The 25,532-nt window shown below is 40.3% G+C and overlaps 1 long non-coding RNA gene across 1 annotated transcript; it reads right to left on the reverse strand.

The window, feature by feature from the left end:
- Window positions 1-2,744: 2,744 nt before the first annotated feature.
- On the reverse strand, window positions 2,745-21,686 carry LOC133780521 (uncharacterized). The gene is made up of 3 exons (XR_009869385.1): window positions 21,108-21,686; window positions 20,780-20,946; window positions 2,745-3,143 (listed from the first exon to the last, which is right to left on the reverse strand). It is a non-coding gene; the product is annotated as an uncharacterized LOC133780521 (long non-coding RNA).
- Between the last annotated feature and the right edge of the window lie 3,846 nt (window positions 21,687-25,532).

A 25,532-nucleotide genomic window follows, 5' to 3' on the forward strand; every position in this document is an offset into this window, starting at 1 on the left:
TTTTACGTGGTTGGGGCATTAAAGAGCCTTAGTTTAGGAGTCAATTGTATGATAGATTTTTAGGAGCTTAAGTAATGAACTCTCTAAATTTGAGTCGAGTGTATGCTTTTTAGAGAAGAATTCGATCCCTTTCCCTAGTGCACCACTGTTCATATTTATAGGCAAGTGAGTGCACTGGGCTTGGGCCGGACTAATCTGGGCCCAGTAGGGGTATAAATATTATCTTCTCTCTGATGGAGGCTTAATACAGAGGATTGTAATATATAAAATGCACTAACTAAGGCCCATTGGGCCAGCCCAAGCTTAACCACACTATAAGACTAACGACAGAATGCTGCTTCAATTTGGGTGTCATGGGCTTCGAGGGAGATTGGGGGGACAGGATCTGTCAGAGTAGTGGCAGTACAGTTCTGAACCGACGACGTACAATCCCGATGTAAACTCTTCTGCAGGTTAACTATGGGGACATAGCTCCACACTTCTTGGGGTGATGTCAGTATCGGGGATACTTTATCATGCCCAACCTGGTCACCGGGTCCAGGTTCGTTTACCAACATCCCTCTTTGTTTCCTAGGGTCTTGGTTCGTTTACCAGGACCCGAGTTCATCCACAGCCATTGTAACACCTCAAGTTGCTAATAAGGTTTAGGACCTTGATTAGTGTGCCTGAAGGGAAATAATTGAATTAACATGTTAATATATGAATTTAAATGAATATGTGATTAGAATGCATGTTTAGGTGGAATAAATATGTGTGTGGGCCCCGTTTGTTAGTTAGGGGTAAATTGGTAATCTTAGCCCGCTGAGGGCATAAATGTAATAATTATGTTATATGATTAATACCACGTGTGAGTGGTGATATTATTGTGATGCACGTGCCGAGACGGTCCTAGGGAGCTAATTAGTTTAAAAGTCACAACGAGATTAAATACCCAGCTCGGGAGGAGCCTCGGGGTATTTTGGGAATTTTATAATTTGAGTTTGTGAGTTAATGGTTAATGGTAATTGAGTAACTTGAGTGACCGTTGGTAACTATTGAGAGTAACATATTTTAGATGAGAAAATGGTAGATTTGTAGGAAAGGTGAAATGGCAAAAATGCCCTTGAGGTTTAGCTAGAAAAGGATTTTGATGGAGGGGTAAAATAGTCTTTTGGCAGAGGCTTAGACAGCTTCAGCTGGGGGAAAAGAGGATTCACGTTGTAACACTTGGTCACATTTTGCTCTTGCTGAAATTGGAGTAGAACTAAAAGGAAAAAGGAAAACCAAGGGCAAGAAGGAGAAAAGAGGGGAGCTGAAATTGGGAACTTAGGAGGAGAATCAAGATGCTTGAGGCAACTAAAATCAAGTATAGGCTAAGGCTTTTTCAGAGGTAAGAGTTTATCCCCTGTTTTACTAAGTTTCAAGTTTGATTTTAGAAAGTAAGCATGAAAATTGAAAGATTGTAGCGGCTGGTTTTGTATGGGAATTCAGCTTGGTAATCAAGAGGATTTGATTTGAAGCTGGGTTTGGAGAGGGCTCAAAGTCGAATTCTTGATTGAGGTAAGAGTTTTGAACATCTTTGAGTTTTCGTATCTAATGTGGTTTAAGAATTTGGAAGCATGGTTTAAGTTTTTCAACCTTTAGTTTAAGCTTTTGGCCTGCTGGTTTAAGTTTCTGATGTTTGAAACCAAAGTGTGGATTTTGGGTGTGATTGTGTGTTTGACCTTATTGCTGGTGTTTATAGGTTGTTAGATGGTTCATTTGGGGTTTTAAATTGATTTTGGGGTTTAGGTATGTGTTTGGGTTGAATTGGAAGTGTTTTGGCTCGGCGAAAGGCTGCATCAGGAGTTGGGGGATTTTCTGGGCGCCGTGGCCCTCCTCGGTGGGCGCCGCGGCGCTAGTCTATTTCTGGGCAGGGAGATTTTGTAATTTTGGGCATTTGCCCTGGGGGCTCGGGGGATGTTTCTGTTACATTGTTTTGGGAAATTGGAAGTCCCGAGAGTACAGGATTTGTTCCGGGAAGTGGTTTTGGATTGATTAGTATTAAAGAGTGTTTTATATGTGTTGTGTTTTCGGAGAGGCTCGGGTTAGAGGACCGTGCTCGTGACTTTGGTGCATTGTGAAGCTCGGGATATAGGTAAGAAAACTGTAGTACCCGTAGAGCAGGGCATGGGCCCATAGTGTTGTTGCAGGGCATGACCCTAGATTGATTTACATGTTAGGGTGTAGCCCTTGATTGAATTGTTATATGCTTGAATGTTGTTTGAGTTATGCTATATGTGATTATAGTAGAATGAACGGCAAGGAGCCAGGAACGGCAAAGGGCCGAGAACGGCAGTGGGGCCGAAAGTAACACTTAGCACATGGAGTGCTTATTGTTAGGGTGAGACCCCAATGGATACATGGGATATCCTTACGGTGAGAACCGAGATCCCAGGCTTTGGTAACGCTTCTGGGACGGCATGGCCGTATTTGTTTAGTCTGATGGACTATCTATTTTATTTGTGGATTATCTGATATGTTGATTATATAATATGCATATGTTATGTGTTGTATGAGTTTTCTTGCTGGGCTTCGGCTCACAGGTGCTCTGTGTTGCAGGTAAGGGCAAAGGAAAAGTCAATCAGCCATGAGTACGGAGAGCATGAAGCGACGCGTACATGTTTGGCCTACCCGACTGCTTTGGTTGGGGGCATTTTGAGAAATGGTTGTATTAAACTGTGATTTTGATAGTTAATTATCTGTAAACCCATTTTTGAGTTGTAAATATTTTATAAACTAAATTTTGGGATCCCAAATGTTAGACACTTGGAATTTTCAATGAAACAAGGTATTTTCAAAGATTACAGCCTTGACTTTTTGTTTAATCACACTTTTGTTCTAAAAACCTCGTTTAGTGAGTTAATTGCACATTTTAAACTCACTTAGTAACAGCTCTAAGGTAGTAGGGTGTTACAGCCATCCTGGTCTAATCTCGAAATTGGTAACCACGACCTCTTCATTACATCCCGGGAGGCATCGAAGGATGCGGTCTGGGAGTATGCAACAAACCAACGCGATGGTCCTGGATTCTATTCCGAGATGCCCTTTGGGCCTTACTGAGACTTGGGTCGCCAGAGTTCGTTTCGTCTTCGTCTACTGGGCCTGATTTGGGCTTTAAGTCCCTGTAATGCGGCCCATAAACTCCATAATGTGGATCCATACACTTGGGGAGAAACGGGGATAACATGTACTTTAATTATTTAGAATTTATCGAGAAAAAAAAATTAAATTACAAAAGAGTACACAAGCATGGTTATGTTTTCTAGTTTCTTTAAAATAATATAACAATTTTGGGTGTGAATATTAATCACTTTTTTTTTTTTTATTTCTTCCTTACTCCTTTTAATTAATCAATTATTATTAAATATATAATTTTAACTAATTGACTTACATATTCTCACGAAATATAAAGAAATATTAAAAAACTAATTTTTTTTACACAACTCCTAAACATCTTATAAATTACATATATATATTAATTCGTCTATATTGTGAAGAATTTTTTTTACATAATATTAATTTTAGGACTTTTTTTGTAAATACGGTGATTATATTTTTAATTCATCAATATATAACTTTTATGTTTTATTTCAAAAATACGGTTTGCAAGTCATATTCGGTCTCCCACTCTTCCTTCCACATGATCTCCACCTCTCACATCTACACGATCTCATCTTTTCTTATCTACCAGCTCCGGTGACAACCATTGTCGGAGCTATAAACCTTCAAAAAGTAACTAGAAATCTCCTCCCGTCAAATCCAAATCACCACATCAATCTAGTTCACATTGAAAATTCGAAAAACCAACAAAATCTGCAATTAGATTGAAATCCTATTGAATTTTGACTTCAAAAACAATCCCAACCACTCAAATCTTTGCAGCTTTTAGGTAAGTTCTTACTACTTTTGTTGCTCTATTTTTTTGTTGGGTGTTTCAATGGTTGCTCTGAATATTGAACATGTTGCTTATGGGTTGCTCTGAATATTGTACATGTTGCTGAATATGTTGCTTCCTAGTTGCTAAATGAGTTATAAAGGTTGCTGAAAAACTTGCTTAAGAGTTTCTCTGTTTGTTGTATATGTTGTTGATTGATTTGGTTGAATCTAAATGGGTTGCTTTAAATCTTTTGGTTGTTGCAATAATATTCATTAAACAAGCATTTAGAAGAAATCGTGAGAACAAGCAATTTCCAAGTTCTTGTTTAAAGGAGGAAAATCATATTTTATACTTTGCTGATTTCAATTGGTAGCTTAATTTGCTCTGTTATTACTTTTGTTGCTCTGTTTCTTTGTTTGGTGTTTATAGTTGCTGAGGTTGTTTTATATGCTCATTATAAAAGGATGTGGTTTTTTTAATAGATTGCTTATTGATTGCTTAAGGGGTTATAAATGATGATGAAGAGGTTGCTTAAGAGTTCTTTTATTTGTTGTGCATGTTGCTTATAGGTTTCTAAAGTAATAGTAAATATTGTTGTATATGTTTCATATAATGATTGGTAGTTGTTGGATAAGTTGCTTAAATATTTCTTTATATGTTGCTTATGGGGATTATGGGTTTCTTTAAGGGTTACTAATAATTAGGTTATAATAATGATGGTTAGTTGCTGAGGATGTTGTATATGCTCATTATAAAAAGATGTGGTTTTTTTGAATAGGTTGTTTATTAGTTGCTTAAGGGGTTATAACTGTCGCTGAAGAGGTTGCTTAAGTGTTCTTTTATTTGCTACATGTTGCTTATAGGTTGCTAAAGCAATAGTAAAGATTGTTGTATATGTTGATTATAATGATTGGTAGTTGTTGAATAGGTTGCTTAAATGTTTCTTTATATGTTGTTTATGTTGATTATAATGATTGGTAGTTGTTGAATAGGTTGCTTAAATGTTTCTTTATATGTTGTTTATGGGGATTAAGGGTTTATTTAAGGGTTGCTAGTAATTAGGTTGTAATAATGATGGTTATTTGCTGCATAAGTTGCTTTGTAGTTGTTGAGGCTCTTGAATATGCTCATTATAAAAGGATGTGGTTTTTTGAATATGTTGCTTATCAGTTGTTTAAGGGGTTATAAATGTTGCTGAAAAGTTTTCTTAAGAGTTATTTTATTTTATGTGCATGTTTCTTATGAGTTGCTAAAATAATAGTAAAGATTGTTGTATATGTTGCTTATAATGATATGCGGTTGCTGAATAGTTGAAATGTTTCTTTAAGGGTTGTTGTATAATGTCGCTTTATAGTATAAAGTGTAACTTCAAGGGTTGCTTAATAAGTTCCTTATATGTTGCTTATAAGGTTTATCTTGGTTGTAGGAAATGGATGACATTGCAGTCAAAGTGGACATAGTAGAAAGACTTGAAGAAACCCTCGACAAAAAGATTAGATATTGACTTACAAAATCATACATTATTGCTTCATTTTTTTCAAAACAATATGAAAAGCTCAATTGTTTGATCTATACAATGGTTTTTGGTCCATTTCCCTTATGTTTTACTTCAAAATTACTGATAATTTCTTTAATATACAAAGGTTATGTACTTAATAATTTTATTGTTATCTAATTTCATTAACATGTTGCTTAGGTTCCTTTTGGGTTGATGTACATGTAGGCATATAGAGTTGCTCACAAGGAAGTATTATATGTTACTTTGAGGGATTACGTGTTTCCTTAAGGGTTGCTAAATTTTTGCTATAATAGAGATTGTGGGTTGTTGAATAGGTTGCTTAAGGATTGCTTAAATAATTATAAAGGTTGTTGTATATGTTGATATAAAGATTGTGGGTCGCTAAATGCTTAATGGTTGCTTAAAAGGGTTGATTTATATGTTGTTTTTGGGATTATAAGTTGCAGGTTGTTGAATAGGCTGCTTAAGAGTTGCTTGAAAATATTTCTTTATATGTTTGCATATAAAGTTTCTTAGGAATTTCAATGGTTGCATATCATGTTACTTTATGGGTTGCTTATGAGTTTTCATAGTTTTTTGACATATTACTTTTTATGATAATGGTGGGTTGCTTAAGAGTTGAATGGGTTGCTTACAAGGGGTTGCTTAAGGGTTGTTTAAGGGTTGTTGAGTAGGTTGATTAAGGGTTGCTTTATATGCTGCTTTTAAATTTTTATTTGGAAATTATCAAAGAAAGACATTAAATTATAAAACAATTATAATTTGAAAAGTAAATCTTAAGTATTGAAAATAAGCATTTTGTCTTGGCAACAATAACTTCATTAATAAAGCTTTCCCTTTGTATTGGCAACAACAACAACACTATCTAGTATCCACTATTAGCATCAAAGTGGATACTAGATAGTGTTCAAGCAAAAAAACAAACCTATTTAGACTGGAATTAAGAGTCCCAAAACCATAGAGTCCTAAAGCAAACCTATTCACATTGTTACTAAGAGTCCAAACAGATGAATAATGAGTTTTAAATTTTCTTTTGATATAAAGAATTACAAAATAAGTATTTCCATGGAGTTAACTCACATTTTTTTTTCAAATAAAGACTAGTATTCAGTAATGATATCAAACTCTTTTTTTAATTTGTGGTAGAAACATCATAAACAGATTGGTACATTAGAAAGTAATGCAATACCACCCATCAAAAGTACTTGACAGCGCAGTGTGCACATACCAATATGAATCTGAATACAACTAAAGCAATAATTATAGTAAGTAACTTTTTCAAAGCTTTTCTAATGAGTTTTTCATTGTAAGAGGATTCAAACCACAACCCATATACACATTCAAGTTCAATTCAAGCAATGCAGTAACCATTAAACCAAAAGAAGATAAATAATAATAATAATAATGTTGACTGTGTTTTTAGCCAACGACGTGAGAACATCAATAAGGACAAACCTTCAAGAGAATTTAAACGACACAGACAGTTTAATCAAGAAAAGTAAATAACACACAAGATTTTATAGTGGTTCATCCCCGTTCAGTCGGTAATAGCCTAATCCACTTAGAGATTTTATTACTTTTTCTACACTCAAGATCAGATGAACCAGTGTCAACTGAGTTTCTTCAGTGTAAATTTTCAGGAATACAAAAAGGGTTCTTTCTCAAGGAAAACACACTTTCTCTCTCTAGAACTCAGACCAAATCTCAAATTTCCAAAAGTCCTTTTCTGATCCCATTAACCCTCTATTTATAGGCTTGGGATCCTAAACTGATCTCCCCCTAGGATCGGGATATTCTATTATTTATATTATATTTAAATTACACAAAATATTCAAAATACAATAGATTCCTCAATTTGAGTGAGGAATGAGAGATTCCCGCGATGCCCAGACCGATTCTTGCTGAAGCCGTTTCTGGAAATTTGACGTAGTCTGGTCCATTTGTTTGATGAATATCTTCTTCTGATCGGACATATACATGCTGGACACCTGCATACGGACCATACCCCTTAGACTTTCTTCGGACCAAAGTCCGACCAGTAACCTTTTGGGCTCACCTCCGGACCATAGCCTTGGGGTCTCCTCGAACCAAGTTTCGACCACACCCTCATGGGTGCTCCTCGGACCAAGGTCCGAGCCACACTCTCCTTGGCTCTCCTCGGACCAAGGTCGGAGCCACACTCTCCTTGGCTCTCCTCGAACTAAGGTCCGAGCCACCCTCCTTGGCTTTCCTCGGACTAAGGTCTGAGCCACACCTTCCTTGGCTCTCCTCAGACTAAGGTCCGAGCCATGCATGGGGCTTCTCCTCGGACATGGGTCTGAGCCCATCTCTTAGGGCACTCCTCGGACTAGGGTCCGAGCCAATCACTTGGACACTCCTCAGACTAGGGTCCGAGCCAATCACTTGTGGCCTCTCCTCGGACTTGGGTCCGAGCCCATCACTTGGGGCATCTCCTCGGACTAGGGTCCGAGCCAATCACTTGTGGCATTCCTCGGACTAGAGTCCGAGCATACCATTTGGACTCCTCGGACTAAGGTCCGAGCACACCATTTGGACTCCTCGGACTAAGGTCCGACCGGGCACACCTTAGCCCAAGTATTCTCCTCGGGTGCATTTGGCTTGGCTATGACATCTCTCAAGCAGTCCAAACTCTTCACTGATGTTCTGGGCTACTACTAAGCCAGATCACCCAACTATTCAATGCCACTTGTCAATTCTATTGCCACATCATCACTTTCAAATTTTGGGATAACATTTGCCCCCCAAGTTTATTTACGATACATTCATATAATAAAATTTTTCTCCAGTTGATGTCATTTATAAAAAATAACTGTTCATCTTCCCACCATGCAGTAGACCACAACTTATAGGCCACGATCACTGCAAAAACTGTCCATGATCATTGGGAGAAAAAATAGCCAACGAAATGCCAAGGGTCCAACAATAAACAATAAGCCCCACTTTTTTCCCTTTAAATAACCCCAATTTTACACATTTTTCTTCATACAAGCAAGTCACATTTTTTAAAAACCTCTCTTCTTCTTTCTTCTCTCTTGGCCGAAACTCCAAGGACTTCAAGGGAAGCTCTCCATCTCTTTAAGCAATTTCCAAGCAAGTCAAAGGTTCTCCAACCTTGAGTAAGTCTTCTTCTCCATGTCTTTACATTGTGGTTATTTTTCAAAAAATTTCATGAAAACCCATGCCATGGCCGAAACCCATTGATAGCTTTTTTGTTGGGTTTGTTCATGAATCTCATATGAATTCTTGTATAATGTGTTGGTTTGTTGGGTTTTGAGGATGTTTTTGCTATGGGTAAACCAACATTACCTTTAATTTCATAGGAATTTCAAGAAAAATGGGTTAATTTGATATAAATCATGAGTATGGGTTTTGGGGTTTTTGATAGCATAGAGGGTTTTCAAGAACATGAAAAAACTTTTCCACTTCCATGTTTTGATCTAGTTTTTGTATGTATGGATGAAGAAATTTGTTTATGCTAGGGAATCTAGGGCTTTGCACTTATTGTTTGGGTTTTATGGCTAGAGTTAGGGTATGAAAAATGGGTAGATTAAGGAAGTGGCCGATCGGCCACTTAAAATTCTGGGCAAACATGTGGTCCGATCAGACCACATTTATACTCCTTGGACGCCCATGTCCGATCGGACATCATGGGCTGCTTGGTGCTGGGATCCTCGGAGGTGCATGGTTCGGACTTGCACGGGGCTAGGCTCTTCGGACCCAAGTGGCAGCTGCTCAGATGGACATTCCCTCGGACGCGTCTTCTAGGGTGTTTAGGCATCCGAGCGGATGCACCAGGGACAACCCCTCCTCGGATCAAGCATGTGGTCCGATCAGACCACATTTAAACCCCTTGGCCTTCTTCATCTCCTCGGACGAACCTTGCTCCTCGGACCCAAGTGTCCACTTGGACACACATAGCTCCTCGGCATGCACACACGCACACATGGGTGCTAGCCTCTTCGGACAACCCCAAAATTTTCCATTCATGTTGATTTTAGTGACCTTAGATACTTCAAGTACTTTTTAGGCACCCTTAGGCTCTCTTAGGCACTAAGATTATTTTTTCCCATATGTGCTATATTTTTACCACTTAGATAAATTATTCTAAGTGTAAAAATAAATTTTGTTCTTGTTGAATCTTTTCTGTATGGTTACTCACCTCCCAGTTTTTTATTTATTTTTGTAGATGAATCGCTCTGATTATAGGGGAGGTGACAACCATTCGGACTCTGATACATCCATCCCGTAGTCAGTCGAGACTCCTCAGAACAGCGATTCCTCATCAAAATCGTCCACCAGTTGTACCCCAGAGGACCGCCTTCGCCGCTTCAAGCAGATCCTTCCCTGCTCAGCCTTGTACCTTCTCCACGAGGAACAGTTTCTTCAACAAGCTTCCCAGTCGACGATGACGGTGAAGAAATCTAGCAGACTTCCCCAGAACCAAGATCCATAAGTTGCCTGCAGAGCGGTGCAGAAGGTGGTGGAGCGCAGTCACGCCCGCACTGCAACTCCTTCAGGAGAACCCTCTCAGAAGTTTGCCACCGTGATTCAGAACTTGGCCACTCAAAAGCCACGGAAGGGGGGAGGAGAAGAACCTTCCTGGTTCATTGCTGAAGCTTCAAAGCTTAATCCCGCGTCGTTCCACAAACACATCAAGGATTTGGGTTTGAGCGGGGCGAACGTGATATGACCGGGCTCTCACCAGAGAGCCAATAGGCCTGGTGGAGCATACTGCGCCTGGTCTAGGCATCATGTCCACGCCAGAGCAACACTTCCATTACATCCTTACTTCCGATCTATAGCGGACTATTTCAATGTCTCCCCATTCCAGATTGCACCGAATGGGATCCAGGCATTGTCTGCATTATACATTCTCTACTTCCTGCATGGTTGGGACAAGCCTACCCCTCACGAGGTGCATTACTTATTTGACTTCAGGACCAATCCCACCCACAACAACACGGGCTTCTTCCACCTCTACCACAGGCAAAGGGGGACTACATACCTTAGTGGTATCTCTCACAAATCGAACCCCGGGAAGTATTACAAAGAATATTTCCTTACATCGGACATTAAGGCCAACAACTTGGCCTTTACACATGCGGGTCCATTCCAGCGACCCTTGCCTACTGAAGGGATGTTTGATCGAGCAGAGAAGTTGGCTAGCATGAGTCCAGAGGAGAATGATGTGAAAAAACTGGTCACTGTAGACTACCTGCAGATGGTGGGCCTTATACCATGTGACCAAGATATGGCGGTGGAAAGTACCACTAGGGAGAACAACACAACTGATCAGTCCAATGCAGGCACAGAGATAGTGACTGTCCAGTTTTCTCCTGGACCCTCTCCGGTTTCTCATAGGCCTGGAGACCTTGTCATTAGGGAGCCTCAGCCTCAGCCTCAGCAAAGATTTGCTATTCCCGCTCAGTCTGGGAAAGGAAAGGCCATCCAGATTGAGAGAGAACTCAGCTCATCTTCGGACGACGAGGAGGAGTTCATTGACCAGATTCTCAACCCAGGTCTAGTAACCATAGGAATACGTTTAATAACTTGGTGATTCGAGACTAACAAAATTGTAGTAGTAATACTCATCTACATTTTATTATGTTTATATCTCTAACAACTTTGTGTTTTCCTCTATTGCAGATCCAGATATGTTCAGGCAGTGCATTGCTTCTGCTCAAAAGAGAAAAGATGGCGATGGAAGTGGCTCCACGCCGCCGAGGAAGATTCCGAGGGCAGTGCCGCCCAATCGAGGGAGACAACCCGAGGGGTTGACTACACTTCCACCGTTAACTCCTTCGTCACTTCCTCCATCAGCGAGCCTAACTCCCCCAGGCCCGTCAGGCCTGAGCGAGGCACTTCGAGCTGCTGATACCAAGCTTAGGGGGTCAGCTGATCAGACCCTCCGCAACGCATCAACGATTCAAAGCTTTGAATCTCTTCCTCGGCTTAGTGTCGATGCTGTCCTAGATAGAGGGATTGCTCAGCTGACACACGTAAGTACTCCACCATAAGATAGATTGTTACTTACGTTAATGCTTTGTAGTAACTTTTTGTTTTTCATGCAGACGCTCATGACCTTTTGTCACGCCCAGCAGCGGTCAGTTGATTACAAGGAGTTGATCAAGGTACTAAATGATCAACTGGTGGAGGCCCAAGCTAAAGTAGAGACTCTAACTGCCTCAGAAAAAGACTCCAAATCCAAATTGGAGCAGGCAGATTAGACCGTGGCTGAACGGGATGAGTCTCTTAAGAGACTATCTGATGAGAATCAGCAGCAAGTTCAAACCAACCAGTCCTTGACCGCTCAACTGGAGAAGCTGACCCTTGAGAATAAGGAGTTAGCTCGTGAGAATGAGGGACTAATCAGCGAGAATGAAGAGCTGAAACAAGAGAAGGAGTTTGATTTAACTCGTTACTAGGAGGCTAGCTTCGGCTGCTTTTATCAGGTCTGGAAACTGAATAAACCTCTCAAGCTCGATATTTTCACCAAGGAGGTTCAGGCAGAGGAGATTGCTAGATGTGAAGCAAGGGCTGCTGAGGAAGCTACCAATCCTCCTGGCCCTACACCAGCCTCCTCTACATTATCATTCCGAGCAAGAGGAGCAGCTGAGGCCGAGGAGGGGGTTGATCAACCCACCAGAGAAGCACGCCAGTGACTCCTCATCCTGCTATAGCACACCTGCATAACTAGTTGTAGTCTTACTAGTTTTTATCATAGTTTGTTTTATTTTGTATACTTTTGCTCGTGAGAATGAGCAATTTGACACTTGCATTTTACTTTCTTTTTTTTTTATTTTTTTTACTAGCTATAAACTTTTAAGTCTTTATTGTGAATAGTAAAATTCCTATATGCCTTAAATTTCACATGAGTATTTAGTTTTCTAACTTAGAAATTCTAAACATTTCATAAGTCCTTACCAAATATACTTCCTCATGCTCTTATTGCTCTAACTTTTTATGAGCATGACTTATATTATTACACGAATATCTATTTCTAACTTAAAATTTTTAAAAATTCTAAGTTACTTAAGCGTTGTCAAACAAGTTAGCTTAATGGCCTTTTTAGACTTCCAAATTTACAAGTCAGCCCAAAAATAGATATCTTTGCTCGTGCTCTTATTGCCTGTGTTGAAGTACAAACCAGTATACCCTATGTGCCCCCCAAGTGATTGAGGGTTGAAAAATCCTTGATCACTTGCTACTTGACCGAATTTGTCCGAGCAGTTACTACTCGTGAAACACATAAAATATACAAACATATTTCAGTAGTTGACCACTACAAAAACACTATTTAAACATTGGTCATTCATCTCATGATACCGACCAGTTGAACACTATCCGGTATATATTTACACTTAGTTTTTAGAAGACCTGTTTTGTTTAAATCATAATGACAGTTGAACACTGCCAAGCAAGAATAATCAACAAATATGCAAAATTTGTAGCAAGATTCGACCACGCTTCGCGTGATCTCTTTTATTACTCGTAATAATAAATTACAAAACGTGTCTAACAACGAGTTCCAAACAAAATAACATTGTTCAAAATAATGTGACTGGGTAGCATATAACCAGTTCACAAACAAAAAACTTAAATAACAAGTTAAGCACTTGATACAAAGCTACTACTCTGCAAGCAGTATTTATTGATAATATTTCCTCAAGTGCTCGCCATTCCAGTAGTTCCTGATCAGCTCTCCATTCAACCGAGCAAGCTTGTAGGTGCCGGGTGGCAAGACTTACTCAATTTGATACGGTCCTTCCCAGTTTGGTCCTAGCACACCAGCTGGTGGGTCTCTAACAAACACCTTTCTTAGGACCACATCTCCGACCTGGAACTTTCGATCTCGCCCTTTGGAATTGAAGTAGCGCGCCACTTTTTGCTTGTGAGCAGCAACTCTCAGGTTTGCCTCCTCTCTTCTCTCCTGGAGGAAGTCCAAGGATTCTGCTAGCAACTGATGATTCTCCTCTTGGTTGTACATGGTCCTTCTATGAGATGGGGGATCTATCTCCACAGGTATCATGGCCTCATACCCATATGCCAAAGAAAATGGGGTATGTCAAGTTGCTGTCCGAGCAGTAGTCCTGTACGACCAAAGGACTTCTGGTAATTCTTCCGCCCAAGCACCCTTAGCTCGTTCTAGGCGCTTTTTCAGAGTGTCCTTCAATGTCTTGTTTACTGCTTCAACCTGCCCATTGGCTTGCGGATGAGCTACTGAGGAGAAACTTTTTGTGATGCCATGCCGAGTGCAAAAATCAGTAAATATGTCGCTGTCAAATTAGGTGCCGTTGTCAGACATAGGCAGACCATAACGACATATTATGTTCTTAACCACAAAGTCCAACACTTTCTTCGATGTGATTGTGGCTAATGGTTCGACCTTAGTCCACTTAGTGAAATAATCTACTGCAACCACCGCGAACTGTACTCCTCCTTTTCCTTTGGGCAACTTCCCGATCAGATCAATACCCCACACTGCAAAAGGCCATGGACTTTGCATTTGCTTCAAGACATTTAGGGGCGCTCTAGGCACTTTAGAAAATCTTTGGCATTTATCACACCTCTTCACATACTCCATAGAGTCCTCGTTCATGGTAGGCCAGAAAAATCCTTGCCTCAAGATCTTTTTAGATAGACTCTGCCTCCCAGCATGATCTCCACAAAACCCTTCATGCACCTCAGCTAATAAACTCTTTGACTGGTCGGGTGTTATGCACATGAGTAGAGGTAAGGAATACCCTCTTCTATACAACACCCCATCCACCATGGTGTACCTAGTAGCTTGCCTCATAATCTTCCTTGCTTCATTACGTTCCACTGGGAGGGTCCCTTGCTCAAGGTAAGTAATGATGGGAGTCATCCAGGTGTCAGCTATCGTGATCGGCATGGCCTCTTGTTTATCAATGCTCAGCTCCGCTAAGTATTCTACCGGTACTATATTCAGAGTTTCAGCATCTTTTGCACTTGCAAGCTTTGCTAGAGCATCTGCATTAGAATTCTGCTCCCGTGGTACTAGCTTGATGGTATACTCCTCCAACTGTGCCAGTAGATCTTTGGTCTTGTTTAAGTATGCCACCATGCATAGGCCCCTTGCCTGGTATTCCCCCAATACTTGGTAGACCACCAATTGGGAATCGCTATTTATTTCCACCGACCGGGCATGTACTTCTCTAGCCAGTCGCAAGCCTGCTAGGAGGGCCTCATATTCCGCCTCATTGTTAGAAGCATTAAATCTGAATCTCAGTGCACAATGAATTCGATGCTTCTCTAGTGTGACTAATATAATCCCAGCTCCTGAATGATGCTTATTCGACGACCCATCAACAAAAAGTTGCCAAGTAGGAATTTCTTCTTTCTGCCCAGTTACACTCTCTTGCTGTTCGGGAACATCAGTGATTCCGATACATTCATCAATAGAATCTGCCAAAGCTTGACCTTTAATAGTAGTCCTCGGCTGGTACTTGATTTCAAATTAGCCTAGCTCAACCGCCCATTTAAGTAGCCGACCAGACGATTCCGGCTTCTGTAAGACTTGGCGTAGACGCTGGTCAGTAAGGACCTTAATGGGATGTGCTTGGAAGTATGGCCACAATTTTCGTGATGCAAGTACCAAGCAGTAAGCCAACTACTCGATCAAGGGATACCAGGACTCCGCTCCTATCAATCGCTTGCTAACATAATACACCGGGTGCTGCACTCTATCCTCCTCACGCACTAAGGCAGCACTAACAGCATGCTCCGTGACTGCTAGGTACAGAAATAGGTCTTCTCCATCAATCGGCTTAGAAAGAACAGGAGGTTGGGCCAAATGCACCTTTATGGCCTGGAAAGCTTGTTCACATTCTGCAGTCCACTAAAACTTCTTGCCTCCTCTAAGTAGGTTAAAAAATGGGACGCACTTGTCCATTGATTTTGAAACGAACCTGCTTAGAGCTGCAATCCGTCCAGTCAAGCTTTGCACATCCTTTATTTTAGCTGGAGACTACATTTCTATGAGAGCCTTTATCTTTTCTGGGTTTTCCTCTACTCCTCAGGAGTTCACAATAAACCCCAGAAATTTTCCAGAACCCACTCCAAATGAACACTTGAGGGGGTTTAACTTCATGTTGTACTTCCTCAGTATTGCAAAGCACTCCTCTAAGTCTCGCACGTGCCCTTCAGCTTCCTTTGACTTCACCAGCATATCATCTACGTACACCTCCATGCTCTTGCCGATTAAGTCACGAAACATACCATTCACCAAGCGCTGAAAGGTAGCTCCTTCATTCTTCAATCCGAAGGGCATGACCCTATAGCAGTATAGCCCTATATCTGTTCGAAAGCTGGTATGCTCTTCATCAGGAGGATGCATGCTGATTTGGTTGTACCCCGAATATGCATCCATAAAGGACAAGGATTCATGACCAGAGGTTGCATCTACCAAGTGGTCTATTCTCGGTAAAGGAAAGCAATTCTTCGGGCATGCTTTGTTTAGATCAGTAAAATCTACACAAGTCCTCCACTTTCCATTGGGTTTGGGCACCAACACTGGGTTTGACACCCAAGCAGGGTAGTATGCCTCTCTGATAAACCCATTCTCCTTTAGCCACTCTACCTCCTCCTTAAGAGCCTTTGCTCGATCCTTGTCAAGCAATCTCCTCTTCTGCTGCACTGCTGGATAACTTTCATCCACGTTGAGCACGTGGCTGATCACAGTTGGTGAAATACCCACCATATCCTTGTGAGACCAGGCGAAGACATCTTGATTTCTTCACAAGAATTCTATCAGCTGTGCTCTCACCTCTGCTTTCAACTTTTTCCCAATTTTGACCCCTCTCGTCGAGTCATTTTCATCTATAAGGACCTCCTCTAACTCCTCGGACGGTCCTTCATCACTTTCATAATCCCCAAAGCGAGGATCAAACTCCCTTCCCTCGCTTTGGGCAACGCCCTATTTGGTGACTTCATCACCGGATGGGGTCTTCTGCTCTTCTAAACCAAGAGTGCTCTCCTGGCCACACTCCTCTAACATCTCTTCATCGGTCACTACTGCAAGACTCTGGTCTACATCCATCTTGTCCACCTCCTCTCTCTCAACACATAAAATCATGTTGTTCTCCTTGGCCCCTTTCTTCGCCTTGGTTACCGAGGCATTATAGCACTCCCTAGCCTCCCTTTGGTCTCCTTGGACACAGCCTATGCCAGCACTGGTCGGGAATTTCATGGAAAGGTGCCAGATTTAAACTACCGCATGCAAGTTGGTGAGTAGTGGTCGACCAATAACCACATTGTAGGCGGCCGGTCAGTCAACAATAAAAAACTTAGTCATTAAGGTTTCATGCTTGGGAGCTTCCATCGTCGTGACTGGTAACTTGATTGTCCCAGCTGGTGACAATCCTTCTCCAGTAAAACCATAAATGACTTGAGAGCACGGCTTCAAGTCATTGACAAATAACTTCATTTTCTCGAAGGAGGACTTATAGATAATGTTTACAGAGCTCCCTGTATCGACCAGACACCTTTTCACCTTCATATTAGCAATTTGGACTGTCACAACAAGAGGGTCATTGTGAGGATACCTCACGTGTTTAGCATCTTCTTCAATCAAAGTGAGGGACTCACTTTCATATCTTGGGTTCTTTGTTGGTCGCTCCTCCACCGTCATAACTTCGGAGGTGGATGCCGCACCCAACTCATGACGAAGGGTGCGAGCATACCTCTCCCTCGCCTTGTTGCTGTCTCCAGCAAGATGTGGTCCTCCACATATAGTATCTAGTGTGAAGTCCACAGGTTCGGGTTGCAAAGGTGGGGACCGTTGCCGCTTGAACCCAGGATTATTATTACTCCCCTCTCCTTGGGTCTTCTCGGCTCGGTACTTTTTTAGTTTCCCTGACCGGAGGAGGAACTCTATCTCATCTTTGAGATGATTACACTCATTCGTGTCATGACCATAGTCTCCATGGAAGCGACAGAATTTGTTCATATCTCTTTTACTCATCTCCTTCTTGATTGGTGGGGGTTTCCGGTAAGGGACCTCTTGGTGACTAGCCAAATAGATCTCTGCTCGGCTCGCTGATAGAGTGTTGTAATTGGTAAATCGAGGTTCATACTTCGTTGGCTTGTCGTTTGGTCCCGACTTAGCCTTCTTCTCATTGTGGCGGTCAGACCCGTTATTCCCACGTTTCTTACCGCCATTCTGATCATTCCCACCATTCTTGGGGGGATCATTCGACCCGCTTGGATTGTTCAATCCATTTTCTCCCTTCTCAATTGCATCGTCCAATTTCATATACTTATCTGCCCGGTCTAAAAACTGCTGTAAAGTTGAAATTGGATGGCGATGGATGCTGTCCCAAAAAGGACTTCGATAGATAATACCGGAAGAGATTGCCACCATCTTCCCCTCATCTCCAATCGCGGTAGCTCGGTTAGCTTCTCTCATGAACCTTTGAATGTAGTTCTTGAGGGACTCATCTTTACCCTGCCTAATATCCACCAAGTGATTGGCATAAACAGGAGGGGTTCGGGCAGTACTAAACTGCCTGCAAAACTCCTTCCTAAAACTCTCCCAAGAGGTGATGGAGTCTGGTTTGAATTTCCAGTACCACTCCTGGGCAGTGTCTGACAACGTGGTGGGGAAGACTCTGAAGCGATAGTCATCACTCACCCCAAGCAGCTCCATCTTATCTTCAAACTTCCCAACGTGTCTTACCGGGTCTGCCTTTTCTATATAAACTGGCAGTACCGGTGCTTTATATTTCTTTGGTGGTTGAGCTACTCTAATTCGAGCACAAAAAGGGCTACCGCTCCTGTGGTTTATCAGATCAATCGCAGCTGGTTGTTTTGACAAACTCTGGATTGCCGCTGTCAAAGCATCAAGCTGGGCTTGGATGCCTGGGGCCATTGCTGGGGACTCACTTTCGGGACCGCTTGGTCTGGCACTCCTATCCGGCAAACCATCATCAAGTATTTCTACTTGACTGGTAGGACGGATTGGCTCTTGCCCTTCGACCGGGCCGGTCCTCCTTCTATCATCAATGACGTCCCTCAGGTCCTTCTGAGCAGTGTTCTTTCCCAACCGGTCGAACACCGTACTCCGAGTCTTCTCAGAAGGTTTGCTGGGTGGAGCGTGCTCCTTGCCATTGCGCTGGTTGGGATGCCGTGGTGGCTTTCCTGTTTGAGCTGGTCGATCCTCTCCTCCTTGTTGGTTATTATTCTTCTCCTTCGAACGGTTGGTGTGATGACTGTCAGCTTCATCATGCCCATGCCCATCTTTGAAGTGGGAAGTCTCATTGCCACAAGGAGCTCTATTGTGCTCCTGCTCAGAAGGTGTTTTCTTACTCCCTGACTTATGACTCCCTGACCTGGAAGTCTCTGATCGGTGACTCTTTGAGGGGGTTTTGGAGTTTCCCCTTTGAGTTGAGGTAGTGCGTGATCGGACTCGATCCTCCTCATGACCAGGTGGGTTACCACCACCCCTGCCTGGTCTATCAGTTTTCTTACGACCAGCTTCTGTGGTCCTTGCCTCTGGGGTGGCTGCCACTCCAGAGCGAGTGCAGCTTCGCGATGTCGCCTGTCGGCCTCCTCCTGCTGTCGATGGATCTCCTCACTCCTAGCGTCCATCTCCCGTTTCTGCTGCTCGAATGCGGCATTCTGCCTAGCCATTTCCTCAGCAAACGCCTCCTGCCTGGCCTTGAACTGAGCCATCTCCTCCTGGAATGCGCTCATGGCCTCCTAGAGCTCTTCAACTTCTGGAGCTACATCCTCGAGCACGACTCTAGGCTCAGTTTCACGATCTTGAACGCTGGGACCTTCCGATCTAGCATGCTCCTTAAAGAAACCCATCTTCTTGGAGGCTGCAGTGGTGTTCTTAGGCGCCATATTGCTTGAGGGACTCTTCAGGCTCTCAATGAAAGCACCAAAATGTTGACTGTGTTTTTAGCCAACGACGTGAGAACATCAATAACGACGAACCTTCAAGAGAATTTAAACGACACAGACAGTTTAATCAAGAAAAGTAAATAACACACAAGATTTTATAGTGGTTCAGCCCCATTCAGTCGGTAATAGCCTAATCCACTTAGAGATTTTATTACTTTTTCTACACTCAAGATCAGATGAACCAGTGTCAACTGAGTTTCTTCAGTGTAAATTTTCAGGAATACAAAAAGGGTTCTCTCTCAAGGAAAACGCACTTTCTCTCTCTAGAACTCAGACCAAATCTCAAATTGCCAAAAGTCCTTTTCTGATGCCATTAACCCTCTATTTATAGGCTTGGGATCCTAAACTGATCTTCCCCTAGGATCGGGATATTATATTATTTATATTATATTTAAATTACACAAAATATTCAAAATACAACAGATTCCTCAATTTGAGTGAGGACTGAGAGATTCCCGCGATGCCCAAACTGATTCTTGCTGAAGCCGTTTCTGGGAATTTGACGTAGTCTGGTCCATTTGTTTGGTGAATATCTTCTTCTGATCGGACATATACATGCTGGACACCTGCATATGGACCATACCCCTTAGACTCTCTTCGGACCAAAGTCCGACCAGTTACCTTTTGGGCTCACCTCCGGACCATAGCCTTGGGGTCTCCTCGGACCAAGTTCCGACCACACCCTCATGGGTGCTCCTCGAACCAAGGTCCGAGCCACACTCTCCTTGACTCTCCTCGGACCAAGGTCCGAGCCACACTCTCCTTGGCTCTCCTTGGACCAAGGTCGGAGCCACACTCTCCTTGGCTCTCCTCGGACTAAGGTCCGAGCCACCCTCCTTGGCTTTCCTCGGACTAAGGTCCGAGCCACACCTTCCTTGGCTCTCCTCGGACTAAGGTCTGAGCCATGCATGGGGCTTCTCCTCGGACATGGGTCCGAGCCCATCTCTTAGGGCACTCCTCGGACTAGGGTCCGAGCCAATCTCTTGGACACTCCTCGGACTAGGGTCCGAGCCAATCACTTGTGGCCTCTCCTCGGATTAGGGTCCGAGCCAATCACTTGTGGCCTCTCCTCGGACTTGGGTCTGAGCCCATCACTTGGGGCATCTCCTCGGACTAGGGTCCGAGCCAGTCACTTGTGGCATTCCTCGGACTAGGGTCCGAGCATACCATTTGGACTCCTCGGACTAAGGTCCGACCGGGTACACCTTAGCCCAAGTATTCTCCTCGGGTGCATTTGGCTTGGCTATGACATCTCTCAAGCAGTCCAAACTCTTCACTGATGTTCTGGGCTACTACTAAGCCAGATCACCCAACTATTCCATGCCACTTGTCAATTCTATTGCCACATCATCACTTTAAAATTTTGGGATAACAAATAATAATAATAATAAAGCTTCTTACAAAATACCACTCACATTAGCAATGCAGAGATCAATGCAGTCTTCAAAACGACAATTAAACCATGATATTCTATCAATCTATTGACTGAAAGAGAGAAAAAAATGTAGATTGGGCAGATGATACATTGTGAGATATGTTGGATATCTATAATTTGCAACATCACCAAGGATTGCACAACAAACTGACAAAAAATACCCAAAAGTTGAGTTTCAAAAATTTTACAAAGCAAAAATAATTCAAAATATTAAGAATCTCAAAACCATAGAAGCAAACAAAAACAAGTTCACTTAACTAATCAACATTCAATTAAACATCAATATTACAAAATATTTAAAAACGAACCTATTCAGAGACGGCGTGGGTTGCGGGTTCTAGCCACAATCAAGTTATACGTGGTTGACATGGTCTCTAGTCTCCAAAGTCCATCAGTCATGGGTGGTTTCCGATTAGAATTCAGGGTCTGATTTTGGCAAGAAAAGAACAAGAAGAATAGAAGTAAAAGAGAATTTGGGGTTTGGTTTGGCCGAGAAAATGAGAAGAAGAAGAAGAGAACTTGGGGTTTGGTTTTGCCAAGAAAAGGAGAAGAAGAAGAGAAGTAAAAGAGAATTTGGGGTCTGGTTTTTCCGTGAAAAGGAGAAGAAGAAGAGAACTTGGGGTCTGGTTTTGCCAAGAAAAGGAGAAGAAGAAGAGAACTTGGGGTCTGGTTTTGCCAAGAAAAGGAGAAGAAGAAGAGAACTTGGGGTCTGGTTTTTTGCCAAGAAAAGGAGAAGAAAAAGAGAAGTGGTTCTAGTTTTGCCGAGAAAAGGAGATGAAGAAGGGAATAGTGGTAGAGGAGAAGTCGTACAGGGGAAGGGCAAGTCGTAAAAAGAAAAAAAAATGTTAACATAAAAATGAGAAAAGGAAAATATATAAATGGGAAACAAAAAAAAAACGTAAAAGTAAAAAAAAAGTTAAAATATCGTATATAGGGTGATTTCTCTAAATTTTATAAGCATCAAGATTACATATTGTAGTTTTACTAATAGTTTTAGTTATAATGAGATTATGTTTTAAATTATTTATGTTTACACTTGTTCTCTCTTTTTTTTTTGGCTTACAAAATAAAATTAAAAATAGTTATCAAATTGTTTACTCTTAAAAAATTATTTATTTTAATTAATTGTGTCAAAGTTGTTTTAATTTTTTTAAAAAGTAATAAATTATAAAAGACGAAAAAAATTAGAAAAATTATGAAGGATTTATATATTAAAAAAAAGTGGGTGTGTACAAGATGTTTTTTTTTTTTGCAAACTTCTACTTGTGGATTTATGGTAGTGTTTCATATCTTATAATATACATTTTATTAAATAATTAACTTAAATTGTAAATATCATTAACGTCGTCGATCGAGGCAACATTAATAAAAAGTAATAAGTAATAATTAATTATAAATCTAGGTTGTGAAATCTATAATTGCATTTGGTAAAATTTTTGTTTATAAATATATTTTTGTTTTTGTGTTTTTTTATTTTAATAAAATAAAAATACGTTTGGTAACTATTTTTGTTTTTCAAAAATAAAAATAAAAATGTGTTTGGTATTAAAAAATTAAATATAAAAAACATGTTTGGTAAACATTTATTTTGAAATGTTAATTTTTTATTTTTATTTTCTAAACTAAAAAATAAAATATTTTTTGAGACCACTATTTATTATTTTAAAATAAAATTAAGAAAATATAATAAAAAAATATCATATTAATAATATCCAAGAAATATCAAATACACTAAAATAAAAACATATCAACTGATAATTGTTCAAGTTTAAAGTAAAGTATTAAACAAGTCATAATAATCAACTAATGTCTTTGCTCAATCTCACTATCGTCGACTAGCTCTCCATATATGATTAGCAATTTCATCACGAACATGAGTCATTTCACGTATATGAGTTCTGGAAATGTTGAACTCTACACTATCAGTCAAAGTTTCATCCGTGCTTTGTAAAGTAGTGGCCTATACTTCAGAATTTCCTTCACCTCCATCAAAATATACACCTAGTTCTGCATTTGTCCTTATAAAATTGTGAATCCCACAGCAAGAAATGACAATGTACTTTTATATTCTTAGATCATACGAAGGAATTTGATTTAGGATTGGAAAGCGAGCATTCAATACGTCGAAACACCTCTCAATGACATTTCTCCAGAAAAAAATGTCGATAATGAAAAGCTCCTTTTTTTTCCTATGGGATTAAGATCTGTTTACTGGCCCAAATGATACCTTTCCCCTCGATATGGCAAAAGAAAACCAAGCATGTTTGTCTAGCCAGAATCAACAAGATCATATTTTCCTGATCCCATGATAATTCATGTTAGTTTTTACATATAGATATTTAATATATAATAATGTTAATCAACATAATAAGTTTGATAAACACTTACCTTGGGGCGGCATTGGAAATCCATAATTTGGGTTTGTGGCACATTCTAGAAGAATCTGTGCATCATTAGTTGATCCTTCCCATCCAGGGACAACATATATGAACTTCATGTCAAACGAACATACACAAACAACGTTCTGAGTTGTATCCACTTTCCGACCTCGATATGGTATTTGTTCCTCAATTGCAACATGCACAGAAATATGAGTCTCATCTATAGCTCCAACACAATTCTAAAATACAAAACAAATGATTAGATTTTTTTTATTGGATATTGAAAGAAAGAAAAGAAATAATTCAAATTTTTGTACCTTAAAAAATGGATATTATCTGGGATCGAATCGAATTTGTGGAGGGGTTACATCAAATGAAGGTGAAGTAATTAGTTCTTTGGATAGACAACATATTGCATTCAAAACCTTCCTAAAATAATGAGATGTGGTTGAGGTGGAGTGATGAAATCGTTCAGCAACCACACGATGCCGTTCATTATGGCAAATCACAAATAAGAACATAGTCACTTATTCTTAAATAGACAGATATTGTGAGTTCTTCAATAAAAAAATTTCCTTTAGAACACCACAGAATAGTTTGAAGACATCTTTGTTGATTCTGAACAAATCATAACACATACTCCAATGGTCGTGCAACACCTCCATAATGTATTCATGGATTGAAAGAGCCGAATTTCTACAAGGTTTCTTAGATAGATATAATTGATTATATTCATGGCAAGAAAAATACAGCAAAATCTCTCTGAACTCATCATCTGAATTGTCTAGTAAATTATCCTTGTTGAACCGAGCAATGTTTAAAGACATTTTATCATGATAGTTGAAAAATACTTTTAAATTTTGCATTCAATATATAAAAATATATAAACACTCAAAGTCAAAGTGAAACCATAAAACAAAATAAGAAAAATAAGTCATCCAGTTAATAGCAAAACAAAGTCATCCTGTCAATAGCTAAACAAAGTCATCGAGTCAGTAGATAACAAAGTCATCCAATCAATAGCTTAACAAACTCATCTAGTCAATAGTTAAACAAAACAAAAGTTAATACCTAAACAAAGTCATATTGTTCACAGCTAAACAAAGTCTAACCTTTTCACTTCAAATTCAGCAACCCATCTATTCTTCTATGCTCTGGCATCTTTAGAAATAGTGCTCTGGACACCTCGTTCTCAAACTTCTCAATAGCTTTTGCGTATACTTCTCCACTATTTCCACCAATTTGATTAAGAGTTTTAACACTCTCATCCAATAAGTAATGTGATGCAGATGTTCCCATTGATCTCTCTATCAGTTCTGTCTTTCGCTTTGCAGTTTCATTATATGTTGCTAGTGCATCTACCAAAGCTGATGAGAACTTTGCTCTTTTTACTGATTGAGAGTTCGAAACGCCTGTTAATTTACCTCTTCTTTTGCTAACATCCTCATTAAAACCACTTTCTTCATTCCTAGTAGAATAACTTATCGACGTTGCATCATCATCATTATTATCTCCATCATTAGAAGGACTTCGAGTTGAAGGATGAGCATTGGAACCAGTTGAAGAATTATCACCAAACATAGTGCATAATTTCTCATAAAACTTACAACATTTATTTCTAAATCTTTTAGCAGACTTGTTAACATACATGAAATGAAATTATATTGATAAAATATACCAATACCTATTAAAATAAAACAAGCATAAAATCCAATTTAAATAATTTTTACCCGAATAGGTTTATCACAAACTTCATCAGTCGCACTAACTTCTCCAATCACTGCATTGTATCCTATACTAGTCTCTTTCAGTAAAGACTTAAAACCCTTATTCTTTTGCTTTAATTGATTGTATGTGTTCCTTAGTTGCATATCACTATAATTTCTTTTTGCTCGTGCATAAAGCTCTTCCCTTATATGTTTCCATGATTGCTTTGTAAAGGTTGTAGTATTCTTATTTCCCTTTAAAACTTATTCTTCCATAAGTTCAATGATAATTTCTTTAGTCCAAACATTATCCTCGTTGTTATTCTCAATAATAAGAACTTCACTATCAACACCTGCCATCTAGGTAAGACCTAAGGATTCAATAAGAATTCTAAATGCAAATACAAGACTATTCCTAAAGAAATAACCATTTCAAGAACAACAATAAGAAATTAGATTTATGCCATATATTTGTGTTATCCCCAAAAATTGGAGATCGATGATGTGGCAATAGAGGTGACAAGTGGCAGTGCATGGTCCATAAACGACACATTAATAGTCAATAAATATATTGGCTGCTTAGAGTTGTGATAAAGTGATCTGGGTTAGGAGTGACCCGGTAGACCAATGAAGAATTTTGACTGGC

This window comes from Humulus lupulus, chromosome 5 (genome assembly GCF_963169125.1).
Source record: "Humulus lupulus chromosome 5, drHumLupu1.1, whole genome shotgun sequence".
Taxonomy (NCBI): domain Eukaryota; kingdom Viridiplantae; phylum Streptophyta; class Magnoliopsida; order Rosales; family Cannabaceae; genus Humulus; species Humulus lupulus.